Here is a 13,738-nt window from a genome sequence, read left to right on the forward strand (position 1 = left end):
GTCAAAGATTGTAAGTAGGATTTGACGGAACAGTGGACATCTATCTTTAACCGTCTGCCAGTTGAGAATTTTGGGCATTTCCAAGACGCTAAGTCTTCCTTTGTATACGTCCAATTGTGTGGATCCCACAAACGTGAGCAACATACTAACAAGTAATTTGTACGTAATCTCCATTGCAGAAGAATTGCATTTTCCCAGTATCCTATGAATTAACTGGAGTCTTTACATTTAATTGAGCCTACGTGACAATTTTACTTCATATACCCACAAAATTTTACCGAAAGGATTCTATAAGGAGGAAAAAAAAAAGAACACGTTGGCCCATCTCGGCTCATGCAAGCAGTTATTCGGGTTGGCATTAATTAATACGAGTTGTTGGATGTCCTATTGAGGGCTATCGTGCCAAATTCTGTCCAATTGGCGCGTTAGTTCGTCAAAGTCCCGGGCTGGTTGGAGGGTCCTGCCCACAATGTTCCGCACGTCCTCAACTGGGGTGAGACCCGGAGACCCAGCTGGACCAGGTAGGCTTTGGCAAGCTCGAAGACAAGCAATAGAAGCTTTCGCCCTGTGCAGGCGCACATTATCTTGCTGAAATGTAAGCCAAGGGTGACTTGCCGGGAAGGGCAACAAAATGGGGCGTAGACTATCGTCGATGTACCGCTGTGCTATAAGGGTGCCGCAGTGACCAAAGTGGTCCTTTTATGAAAAGAAAGTCTACCCCGAACTGTCATTCCCGTTTGTCAGGTCGTATCTTGGGCTACAGTGAGGTTAGTGTCCTCCCGCTGTTCGAGGTGACTCCAGGCACGTCTTCACTGGTCATCAGGACTAAATTCGGAACGGGACTCATCACAGAAGACAATTCTACTCCAGTCGGTGAGATTCCAGGCCGAAGACGTGTCTGGAGACGTTCCAGGCAGCACTGGGATATCATCCTGACTGTCACCCGACATACGGCCCGACAACCAGTAGTTATGGCCTGGGGTGTCATTTCACTTCATAGCAGGACCGCTTTGGCTGTCATTCGCGACACCCTCACAGCACAGCGAGACGTAGGCGATATTCTATGCCACGTTTGTTGCCCTTCATGGTAAGCCATCCTGAGTTTACATTTCAGCAAGATATTGCCCGCCCGCACAGGACGAGAGTTTCTACTGCTTGTCCAACAAGGATCTCTGCCCAGTTCGGAACGTTAGGGGCATTATGAGCAGGCCCCTCCAACCAGCTCGAGACGATGGCGATCTGAGGCGCCAATTACACATAATTCGGCACGATATCCCTTAGTAGGACATCCAGTAATTCTATCAATCAATGCCAAGCCGGAAACAGCTTGCATAAGAGTCACAGGTGGACCAACGTGTAACTGACTTGTTCTATTTGTGAAGCTCTTTCTCTTGAATAAATCATACATTTTTCTGAGATTTTAATCATCTGTTTGTCTGTATGTGTACATTACATATACTGATTTTCGTCTCATTCGTATAATTTCTTCGTGGTGCGTCCTTTTTTTGTCTTAGAGTGTATTTACATGAGCTGTCCGATTACAATTCGAACTCACTGACATTGCAATCATAATACGAGTGCACTGGCGATTTTATTGGCCGATGTCAATGCGGACAATGCGTGAGCTAATCTGTTGGCTTGACTCTTTCTAATCAGAAGGGGCCGATCTTGCACGGTCGCTTTAAAGCACATACATGTAATACAAAGTTTATCCTCACACATTTTTAGTAAGTAGACAAGTTAGCACCTACTACACGCTATAGAGTTTTCGATTCTCTCATGGCTACATGTTGACATATGTCCTGTAGGAGTCTGTCTCGATTTCTTCGACTCGCGTTGGTTTGACGGTTTTTTTGACGTTTTGGTAGCACGAGTGGCTGACAATACCAAAGTTTTATCCTGCATTGCTCCAGTCTACGGCCGGCAATTTATAGTACTGACACATTTGTAAATCAACTTTTAATAAACTCATGTGTAATTCTTTATGTACATGCATGATTTGAAAAGTAGCTTTTTAAGGTGTTTGCTGACGCCATCAGCTTTCATGTGACACATCGTATGATGAGGTTCCTCCAGTGGTTAAGTACTTATTAATTTTATAGTCTATTGTAATTAACACAATTCCAGATTCCATAATTTTAAGTCCGTAATTAAGTTTGAAGTAGCAATGAACTCGTCTTATCGCTGCAGTTTTAGTGGCGTACTTGGTTTTAGGGTTCTGCGCCTCCATCAGTAAAAATGGAGCCCTTAGAGGATCGCTTTGTTGTCCGTCTGTTAAGAACCCTTTTTCTCAGAAATGGGTGGGCGTATCAAGTTCAGATATTAACGTCTATGGTCCTATGTAGGTATAAAAATTTTAAATTCTAAGCCACTTCAATCAAAATAATACGGCCGTTTTTGTCATATATTTTGATTCCAAAACCTCGCTCATCAAAATCAATAGGCTGATCCCCGTTGACGAAGAATCATGAAATTTGGCAAGAAGCAAGGTTTTCACTGTAACGTAAAGGAAAAACTCGAAACTCCAACTATTGTTAATTTGTAATTATATCACACAAAACTGAATTTTTTTTTTTTCTTTTTTTATCCGTCTGCCTCTGGGAAAGTTTGACGTATCAAGTTCAGGTTTATGTCACATGCTAAGGTCTATGGTCCCCTGGCGGGGTAAAAATAGCTTCTAAATCAGTGCAATCAAAAGATACGGTCGTTTATGTCACAAACTCGATAACTCACTCTTCATAACCCATCGGCTGCTTCCCGTTGACCTAAACCACGAAATCTGTCAGGGAGCTGTTTCACAGTACAAGTAAAGGAAATATCCAGAAATTGTTGATTTGTCATATCATACGAAAAAATAATTTTTTTGTCATTTTTTTTATCCGTCTGTCTGTCTGTTTGTCCGTCTGTTAAGACCCTTTTTCTCTGGAATGGTCTGGCGCGTTAAGTTCAAATTTATGTCACATACTAAGGTCTATGGTCCCTTGGCGACGTAAAAAGTGTAAGATTCTAAGTCAGTGAAGTGAAAAGATTCGATCATTTATGTCATTTATTTTGACACTAGAAAATTCACTCTTCAGCTTCTACGAGATATTTCCCGTTGACCTAGAATCATGAAATTCGCCTAGAAACAAGGCTTCACAGTACAAGCACAGTAAAAAACTGAAACTTGTTAAAATATAATTACATTACATAAAAATATCCTTTGCTATTTGAACATATGAGTACATTGCACTCATCATCCGTCAAAATCGTAACATACAAACATAAAATGTAAGTTGTAGTCCTGTTTTAGTAACTAAATAAAATGTTTTATTAAATCTTCACAGTATATAAACTGAATCCCTCTGCTCGCTTCTTTCTGTATGCCTGGCCTTGTTTGACGAACTACTGTAGAGATTTTGATACGGTTTGGGATTCCCGGGACCGATGTCGATAACAGGCAAAAATCGTCGAGATTCTCGATTTCCAGGCTGGATGAACTGTCTGTACGTACAAAGTTTGTACGAAACTCTCAGTGCGCGAGTCCTAATCGCACTTGGCCAATTTTTTTTCTGGATTATGTCTGTAGGGCCTGTGATGTAGAGTAATATTCATCTTCCATTTCAATCATCTTTGTCCCCATTTTTCATTTCAGTCATCTCCTGCTTACATGTAAGCAGGAGATCCCGGGTTCGAGTCCCAGTCGGGGCACACATTTTTAACACGTCCCAAATGATGTATATCAACGCCCGTTTGCAGCTAGGGTATCGATTTAATTATCATTTCATTCTAGAGAAGCTGCACGGTTATCAAGGTACCTGTTCTTTCGGGAACAGCTACTACCCTGATATATAGTCAAAATATAGCTACCCGGCCATTGACCTTCTTGAGCGAACACACACGTTATGCCCCAATTCGTACGGGACTTGGTAGATTAATCCGCCACGAGTAATGAGTGTGATGGGCAAACATCTATTAGGTGCACTACGAATGTAGTGGTGTGGACATGTTGGGAATGTGGGTCTCACGGGGAGCATGCAAGGGATAAGTCCCTGTAGGCGCACTATCCTCTGTGCCCTCGGTGGCTCAGATGGATAGAGCGTCTGCCATGTAAGCAGAAGATCCCGGGTTCGAGTCCCCGTCGGGGCACACATTTTCAACATGTCCCCAGTGATGTATATCAAAGCCTGTTTGCAGCTATGGTGTCGATTTAATTATCAATTCACTCACCACTGTCTCTCGTTTCGCGAGCCGGCTTCTTGTAATGTCAGAATAAGATAATACGTTTTTGCGCTTTGTGAAGTGCACAGTTTAATATTTCCGACACATTAAAAACGAAAGTTGCCAAGTTTTGCACTATTTTGAAACGTTATGAGGATCTGTCTGAATATTTGTGCAAGATTTTTCAGAGAGTAGTTCATTATAGATAAAAAATACTGTTGATTATCGGATAATCGCGGAATTATAATGCAGACCTAAGGAATGTCAGTTTAGGATGTGCGGGATGAACGACAGCTAAGAACGTTACGGAAACAATTCCATTCGTTTACGGAAGTGACAGTCTTCAGTCGAAATAGAGAGATTTAGAGGGGTCAGTTCAAGCAGTGGAAAGCTGCGTACTGCCTATATGGAAGTAAGTCGTCGGAGCAGGTTTTCCCGGCCTCAGAATTCAGCAGTAATAGCAAGGACAGAGCGGCCGTTGTGAAACGTGCGCTTTGTGTGTGTCGAGTGGACCGAAATGCGTGTGCGTGCAGGCTCGGAATACGCGAAACAGCCGCGTGGGTGGGGTGGGGACGCGGAGGGTCCTGGAAATTGGCCGCAGTCTCTCTGCGGAGTCGTGAAGGCGGCGACCTCAAAGGACGGAGCGGCGGGGGTGGAGGCAGGCGCGCCCCGGCCCTGCCGCTGCCTCTGCCTTCCCGTGCGCCGGCAAATCTCTAAACGGCGTTCGCCAGCCGCTCCCCTGTCTACCGAGTGACCGTACAAAACACTGTGGTTGCACGGAGGGCGCGTGGCGCAACACGTAAGAATTGTGTCCGGTGTCTGGAATAGATAAGCCGTTTGTGCTGACCCGAGGCTTTGCTTGTATGTAAGTGTTGGCAGGTCGGCACAGAGTAACGAATGCAGCGCCAGCTATTGATTGCTTAGGAAGCCATGAGAGTCATATTTTGTTAGGGATAAGAAAGGCTTTTCTTTTACTACTTTTCTTCCACTCTTCTGTCTTTGTTTTATTTGCTATCGATTTAGGTGCAATTATGGTTTCATCTTCAGCACTGTGATCGTTGTGATGCACCAGCTCAAGAATATCCCGTTAATGAAGCTAGTATCGTCTAGTGTAGTAACTACAACACTCAAGTCTTACAATTACCGCACTAGAGGATGCTGTGCAAAAACCACAGCGTATAATGGCGTATCATCTCGATTGCAGTGCCGAAGATCAAGCGGTAAGAGCTTCTAAACAGACAGCAAATAAATTAAAGCAATAACCAAAGCTTAGCGGAAGAAATTAGTGAGACGATAGCCTTTACTTTCCACAACAAAATATTCCGAGTGCAATTTAACCAACAAGAAAGAAGGTAAAGGGGAGTGTCTATATTGTGGCGGCTCCTAGTTAGTACCACTACTATAAAAATTCTACCTCTTGTACTACCGGCTATTTAGAGAAGTCAGCTACATGCTTCTTGGAGCCATATTGTCAGCTACAGATTTTGTGTCTCGAGGAACAAAATGGCTCTGAGCACTATAGGACTTAACTTCTGAGGTCATCAGGCCCCTAGAACTCAGAACTACTTAAACCTAACTAACCTAAGGACATCACACACATCCATGCCCGGGGCAGGATTCGAACCTGCGACCGTAGCGGTCGCGCGTTTCCAGACTGTAGCGCCTAGAACCGCTCGGCCACTCCGGCCGGCTCTCGAGGAACAGTTCGTCTGAAGACAGTGTTATTTTGTTATAGTTTCCACCAAACTTTTTGTGTACGTCGCAAAGAGAATTGCTGTTATATGGTAAGTAGTAACATAATGTTTTATTCATGTGTGAATATTCGTGGAATAACCTTAGTTTTTAGTCACGGGCAACGGCCTTGTCGCAGTGGATACACCGGTTCCCGTCAGATCACCGAAGTTAAGCGCTGTTGGGCGTGGCCGGCACTTGGATGGGCGACCGTTGGGACGCCATGCATTGTTGCCGTTTATCGGGGTGCACTCAGCCTCGTGATGCCAATTGAGGAGCTACTCGACCGAATAGTGGCGGCTCCGTTCTAAGAAAACCATCATAACGACTGGGAGAGCGGTGTGCTGACCACTCGGCCCTCCTATCCGCATCCTCAGCTGAGGATGTCACGGCGGTCGGTGGTCCCGCAGCGCCACTTGTGGCCTGAAGACGAAGTACTTTGAGTGCTTTAGATAGTCACGGATCTGTATTATTTGTGATTAGTTCGTAGGAAATTAAGAAATAGAAAATGCTGACGTTGCTTATACGGTACCGTCATAAGTTTACGATTTTGCACCGGTACAGTTTCAGAAACTTGCTCATATTCTGAGCTTTGAAAATGCGTTTCGCTTTATTAATGCAGCATAATGTTAAGACAGGCTGCGCTGAAATTTCTAATGTGTTCTTTTTCCTAAGCTACTAATTAAAATTATTTTGTCTCGCAGTATGGCAACAGAATATCGTTATGGAAAGTGTAGCACAGATGAACGGCATTTAGCTGTAATAGCATATCTAACTCGAGATAGTGGATTAAAGAAATGTGCATGCATATAAAATTTTGTCTCAACCAATAATATAAAGGCAAACCGAAAATAAAAAAAGTGCAAACGGGGACAGAAAAAATTTTGCCTACAGAATAAGTGTTATCCAACGAAATTGAAAATTAATTTGAAGAGCTTATTATTCTTACATCTGAAGAAATAGTATTCGCTTTATGCACATTGTACCTCAGAAAACTTACTTTCGACATTGCGGGAATAAACAGATTGCCCCATAATCCCCTCAATGTAGAAGAAACCATGGCAGACAAAATATGAGCTAAAGGTTTTATCGAAGAAATAGCACCGAATCCGAGGAAAATCATGAAAGTTCCAAGCAAAAGGATGCCCAAGGAGTCCGTTTGCTGGCGAGTATCCTATGGAAGAAAAAGTTAACCAAAACGAAGGAGATTAAATTTAGAATTAGAGCTTCACCTGTGAAAGGTAATTGTTTTGGAGACTCTGAGGAGAAACCATTACAGAATTTCATTTGTAAATCAGGGGACTGGTATTGCGAATTGTGGGAGGAAGATCGAATGGAAAAAAAAGATAAGATACATGAAATGCAAAATGGGGATTCATGGAAAGTGCACAGAGGTGGGAAAAGAAGTGAAAAAGTTAAATTGTGATGTAACAAATAAATTATGGAACATTTCCTTAGAATAATACCTATCTTCAAACTAAGGGACATAGGTTAAAAGTGTGGTACTATTTCTACACCCACTGGCACAAGTTAGGAACTGATTCCCAGTTTCTACCAATTGCAGATGTTTGGAAAATTAAGTATAGTGTGTTTATTTTTCTCAGAACTTCCATTCTTTAAATCAAATTCTAAGAACAACTTCTGACAGCTGAGGATGGCTTGTTTACAAAATTTTGTAACTTAGCTGTTGAAGCTACGATCATCAGTCTTCTGAATGGTTTGATGCGGCCCGCCACGAATTCCTCTACTGAACCAACCTCTCCATCTCGGAGCAGCACATGCAACCTATGTCCTCAATTATTTGTTGGATTTATTCCAATGTCTGTCTGCTCTATAGCTCCCTCTAGTACCATGGAAGTAATTCCCCGATGTTTTAACTGATGTCCTATCATCCTGTCCCTCCTCCTTCTCACACATTATTAATTACAAACCATATCTAGATCTTAGCAGAGTCACATTCGTCTCGTCTGAGCCATATAATACGTTGTGTCACACTGTATAGCTGCTTAAATTCCGCAGGCGTCTTGCTTAGCTTAAAACCTACAGTAAAGACTGTAGGAAAAGTTAAAGACTGGTGTCGAGACATTAAAAGTGGCCATACAAATATCAACGATAAACAGCAAAGTGGCAGGTCTTTTAAAAATTTTGTGTGGTTTAATAGGCTAGTGCAAGGCTTTGAAGTGGACGCCACTTAGGCGATTTGCGTGTCCCTAATCTACCCGAGTTACCCAACTGGGAAAAGGGGACATACAATTTAAAGTCCCTGGTGAATCCTCACATCGTTGAGGAATGAAGTGAAGAGAAAGGCAGAGTGAACATTTCCATAGTCCGATTTTGATTTCCTGTGACATTTTGGTTTCCAGGCACTCGCTTTACTGCCAGGCCATATGGCCTGACTATGCAGATAGATGAAATCGTGGAACAAGTGAAACAAACTACGGCCTGATCGACGATTAGTGCCCTGTCTGATGTAATTCCGTACGTTGGACGCATCAATGTTTATACGACTGTCCCTTAAAAGCTCGAATATCCCGAACTGTATGCAAGCTGGGTGCCGAAAATGCTTGCTGCCCCACAAAATTACAACGAATGTCAAGTTAACGAACGTTTTCGGACCGCTGTCGATGGGATGGAAATGGCTTTTTCCTCTACACAGTTGCGTACAATGACACTCAGATAGCTTACAGCAACATCGAATCGAAACTTCAGTACAGTATGCGATACTAAATTTATTTTACTGGCAAATTAAGATATTAGTTAAAATAAGAGAAAACCCTGCCTCTCGATTTTTTTTGTGTCCTCCAGGCGAAAGAGAGACGAACATTGCCAAACAATATTCCTTCAGTAAGGAGTAATTTTAGTGCAGTTTAATTTGAAACCGCCACACTATATTTGTTTCTCTACAAAATTTAGCCCAAATTTACTTCCAACTCTATAAAAGTCTACGTATTACCAGAATTATGTCCCTACAAAGTGTTGTCCAACGTAAATTCGTATGCTAACTAACCTTTGACTAAACAGAACCTAATTTGAACTGAACTGTAACTAATCTGAATGCAGCTTGTCTTTATATTAAATGCGCAAGTGAAGTAAAACTATTATCTGACCATAATCAAAATTTCCATTTATCTCACACCTTGACAACGTTGTTGAATATTTCTTGAAAGCACATTAGCAATCAGCAAGCAGGCAGGGGCTAAGCTAGATTCCTGTTGCTGAATAAAATTTCCGTCTGTTGCATACCACTATTGGTAATGCGTAGTGATAAACAGTGGGGTGAGGAAAGTAACAGTTCCTATGAAATGATATTCCGAGACAACGAATTTAGAATGAAGTATATATTCAAAAACACAGAATAAAACGTCGCGTGATTTTACACATAAGATAGGTGTGAACAACACTATGGTTAACAAAGCGAACAATGATTTAAAAAGGGTACAATGTAACAGAGAATTTGTATAAGAATGAAACAGCTTAATCGATTAATATGTTAATGCGTGACTCAGGGAAGTGGAATGGTCTGCCGCGCGGGATTAGCTGAGCGGCCTAAGGCTCTGCAGTCATGGACTGTGCGGTCCCCGCGGAGGTTCGAGTCCTCCCTCGGGCATGGGTGTGTGTGTTTGTCCTTAGCATAATTTAGGTTAAGTAGTGAGTAAGCTTAGGAAGTGATGACCTTAGCAGTTGAGGCCCATAAGATTTCACACACATTTGAACATTTTTGGGATGGTCTTTCTCTCAGCTCTGAGCAAGTGAACAAAGTTGGCTAGCTCCCAATAATCATTTTTACAAATTATCTGCGCAGTGCTGCAATCTTACCTCAGACTTCCTGTCTTCAAAAAATGCTAACGTTATTCAAAATTTATATTCTCTTCGCTTTCCAGTGAATACATCTTATTCAACTTTCTTCATCTAACAGTTACAAACATAAGTCAACACAGCACTACAGAATACTTCCATCACCTACCAAACTTCAACACAGAATGTATGTGTCTGCGCAGAGGCAAAGAATCCACCACAAGATCAAAAATTGTTTAATAGCGACGTAACTTGCTCTTTTTCCCTCCGACGTGCACATCGATAACACACAAAAACCAAAATGACATGGCCACCTTAGAAATTTTAAGGTAACGCCTTTCGAACAATGATTATTTGTTGTCAGCAATATGGCGGTGACCGTTAGTGAAGCTCTTTCGTTTGAAGGAGGGCGCCAGGATCAGGGATACATCACAGGGATGTAGGTCTCAGTGAAAACCAGCCTGGTAATGTCAACATAACAGACCTGGATAGCTAGCTCAGAACTCGCTGAACACACACAGGCTGTAGTAGAAACGGTTGTGTGGTGTGGCTACTATAGACAATAGAGCCTACCCTGACCGCCTGCTGTTTTCTTGCTGGGACCGAGTTTTTAAACAGAACTGAGCAGGATCGCTCAGTCTCACTTTGTGTCTTTTGTCGGTGCCCTGGAGCAGTCAATACGAAGCCACAGAGGACCGCGTGGACCACCGCCACCACAACACGGCAGGCTGCTGCGCCTGTAGGATAGGCAACACTCCGTCACGCTCCACTGCTCCTCCTCCGTGTCTCGCTCGTCTCAAACTTCGGTGTTCGTCAAATTTCGTATTCTGAGCTTGAAACTGTTGTGAGAGGAACACCTGAAAGCCAGTAAAGTCGAAGGCCGAGGGACTGCGCTCCCTGTCAGGTGCGCCGATGCGGTCCATCTACCCTATGTGCTCCATTCATCTACATCTACATTTATACTCCGCAAGCCACCCAACGGTGAGTGGCGGAGGGCACTTTACGTACCACTTCATTACTTCCCTTTCCTGTTCCAGTCGCGTGTGGTTCGTGGCAAGAACGACTGCCGGAAAGCCTCCGTGCGCAATCGAATCTCTCTAATTTTACAGTCGTGATCTCCTCGGGAGGTATAAGTAGGGTGAAACAATATATTCGATACCTCATCCAGAAACGCACCCTCTCGAAACCTGGCGAGCAAGCTACACCGCGATGCAGAGCGCCTCTCTTGCAGAGTCTACCACTTGAGTTTGCTAAACATCTCCGTAACGCTATCACGGTTACCAAATAACCCGGTGACGAAACGCGCCGCTCTTCTTTGGATCTTCTCTATCTCCTCTGTCAACCCGACCTGGTACGGATCCCACACTGATGAGCAATACTGAAGTATAGGTCGAACGAGTGTCTTGTAAGCCACCTCCTTTGTTGATGGACTACATTTTCTAAGAACTCTCCCAATGAATCTCAACCTGGTACCCACCTTACCAACAATTAATTTTATATGATCATATATATGATCCGTAACTGCCTCCACTTTGGCGCATTAAAGTGAGTGAATGTTTCTCCTATGAGTGGGTAATCATTCGCATTACCAATTTAACTTACAGACAGAAATGATAAAGCTTTTGTATGTCCACCCTTTTAACTGGACGTCTCTGGGACGGGGGCCATTTACCATCATGACAAAAAATAAAAAAAACCTACAGCCGTCCTTATGATTTTATTCTATTTTGTCACTAGCAGTTTTGACGCTTCATTGCGTCATCTTCAGGCTGTTTTGATGCGGTACAGGTTGATACGATCCCCATGCATAACCCATCAGTTGCCAGCATTACTGGAATCGTAGATAATGTACCAGCACTCCAACCATTAACTGTCAACTGACACGACAACCATTCAAATACCTGTTTGGTTCTCGTGTCAGTTGACAGTTGACGTTTGGAGTACTGACATATTATCTGCGATTCCAGTAATCCTGGCAACTGATGGGTTATGCAGGGGGACCGAATCAACCTGTACCGCATCAAAACAGCCTGAAAATGACGCAATGAAGAATCGAAACTAGTAGCGACAAAATAAAATAAAATCATAAGGACGGCTGTAGGTGTTTTTATTTTTTGTCACGAGATAAATGATAAAGTCCTAACATAGAGTGACACCCAGGCTACTTATCGCCCCAAATAATTTGTCTACTCGCGTACACATACGACAGAAATAGTTATCTCCTCATATTCACTAAGATAAACAAATCCTACTCATAATATAAATATATGCATCCCAGAAAGGTAAATACACATTTATTATACAAAAAGAGAAATAACGCCGTTGTGCAATGCTGTATGCTGAAACATGCGATAGAAGTACGTGGTCCGTGCGTGACTTTAACTGTTTTACCAAAAGACTGCAGCAGTCCATGATTAAGGCAGGCGTCGCCAATAAAAAACTGTCTACTAGTTTTGATAAGTAACCCAGACAGGCACTGACGAATAAAAACCTTATACTCCTTTCTCGGATTAAATCTCCTACGTTTCGGTTGTCTAATTTGGGCTTTTATTAGTTGACACACTTTTTGCCTTATAACCATGGATTTTCTATTCTCCCTGGAGTCGAAAGGGTGGAAGCTAGCAATTTCTTTCTTTCCTGCGTACCTTGTTCATCTGTCATACATGCAATGTCATTCGTACGTGGTAGCACACATTATTTATGAAGCCCTGAATTTAGATTGTGAAGTAGAGAGATGCTATGATTCGGTATGGACACACGGAGACGATATATACATAAAATAATCCGTTTTATTCCCACTGGGGAATATTTGATAATTCACTACATTATCTGATGAAAAGCATAAATTATTGACTATTCAGGGAATTTCGCACCATATGGAAAGGTGTGTGTTGGACCTGAATATCTATGAGTCAGTTGAAAACATCGGATCTAAACAATGCTAAGCGACTTTCAATGAGAAACAGATATTGCACGTGAAAACTGTATGTGATGTGATTTAATCATATTAGTTGATAGTTCCACGATAAGCCGAGAAGTGACAGTTCTCTCTCTAATTTCAGTATCTCATTAATGGGCACTTCGTCAGAACGTGTGCCTGTAAAAAGTGGTAAAAGCCAAAAAGATGGCTGCTACTAGTACTAACGTGTGTGGCGTTTGCGCCAGGAAAATGCTTTACAGGAACGATTTGAAAAATTTCAAGGAATAATGAGGACAACTGCGATTCAGATAAAAATTCTGAATGTAAATGCGCTGCAAAAGTTGTTGCTAGTCAAGTAAATGCGAATAATTTTTTAAACAAGCAAACAATGTTAAGTTTCATCTCTTACCACTGTTTATGTGAACTAACGTGACAGCTTGATGCCTGAAATGTTAAGGGACGTCCATAATATCATAGATTACTGTTTGGTGTCGTTATGTCGTTATACATCGTTATTTCAAAACGAGGTAATTCAGGTCTTAATATCATAAATTTATACAATTCGGACAAGTTAAATTCGTATTTTTGAGATGTTGCACAATAATTTTTTTTTTTTATCTCGCCCAGTAGGAAAACAGTGGTAAGTCAATGGTAACTCATGTTAAGCACTCAGTTTGCAAGTACGTAATGTCAATTACTCGTTGATGTATTTTCACAATAAAATTTTGGACAGAATTTACGATTTTAGAAATATTTCGTTACTCTAGAAATATTTGAAAACAAAGAATTATCTGATTAAAAAAATCATGGTGGATGTACTTGAACTCTCTTATTTGTTAGATGATATTGAATCTTTACTGAGAAATTTCTCGAAACAACCAACTTGTCCCATACCATTGTTCACAGCCAAAGTGTTCCGTTATAATCAAAATATAAATTCATCAGGGATTAACGAATATATATTACAAGGAAAGTGGTGCCGTACCAGATGTAATGGTTACACACTCCTAGCGCTCAGTTCTAGTACTGGGATATGTGACTTGCGAAGATGACTTACGAAGGAGTGGATATGAAAACTGTGAAAACTTCATA

The 13,738-nt window shown here is 42.0% G+C and overlaps 1 protein-coding gene, 1 non-coding gene and 1 pseudogene across 2 annotated transcripts in view; all 3 read left to right on the forward strand.

The window, feature by feature from the left end:
* Positions 1–13,738, forward strand: part of LOC124606532 (frizzled-5-like) — a 1,074,024-nt gene that overhangs the window by 206,300 nt on the left and 853,986 nt on the right. The gene's annotated exons all lie outside the window — the stretch shown is intronic.
* Positions 4,054–4,128, forward strand: Trnat-ugu. Its single transcript has one exon. It is a non-coding gene; the product is annotated as a tRNA-Thr (tRNA).
* On the forward strand, positions 6,052–6,168 carry LOC124608882 (annotated as a pseudogene).

Source organism: Schistocerca americana, chromosome 3 (assembly GCF_021461395.2).
Source record: "Schistocerca americana isolate TAMUIC-IGC-003095 chromosome 3, iqSchAmer2.1, whole genome shotgun sequence".
Lineage (NCBI taxonomy): Eukaryota > Metazoa > Arthropoda > Insecta > Orthoptera > Acrididae > Schistocerca > Schistocerca americana.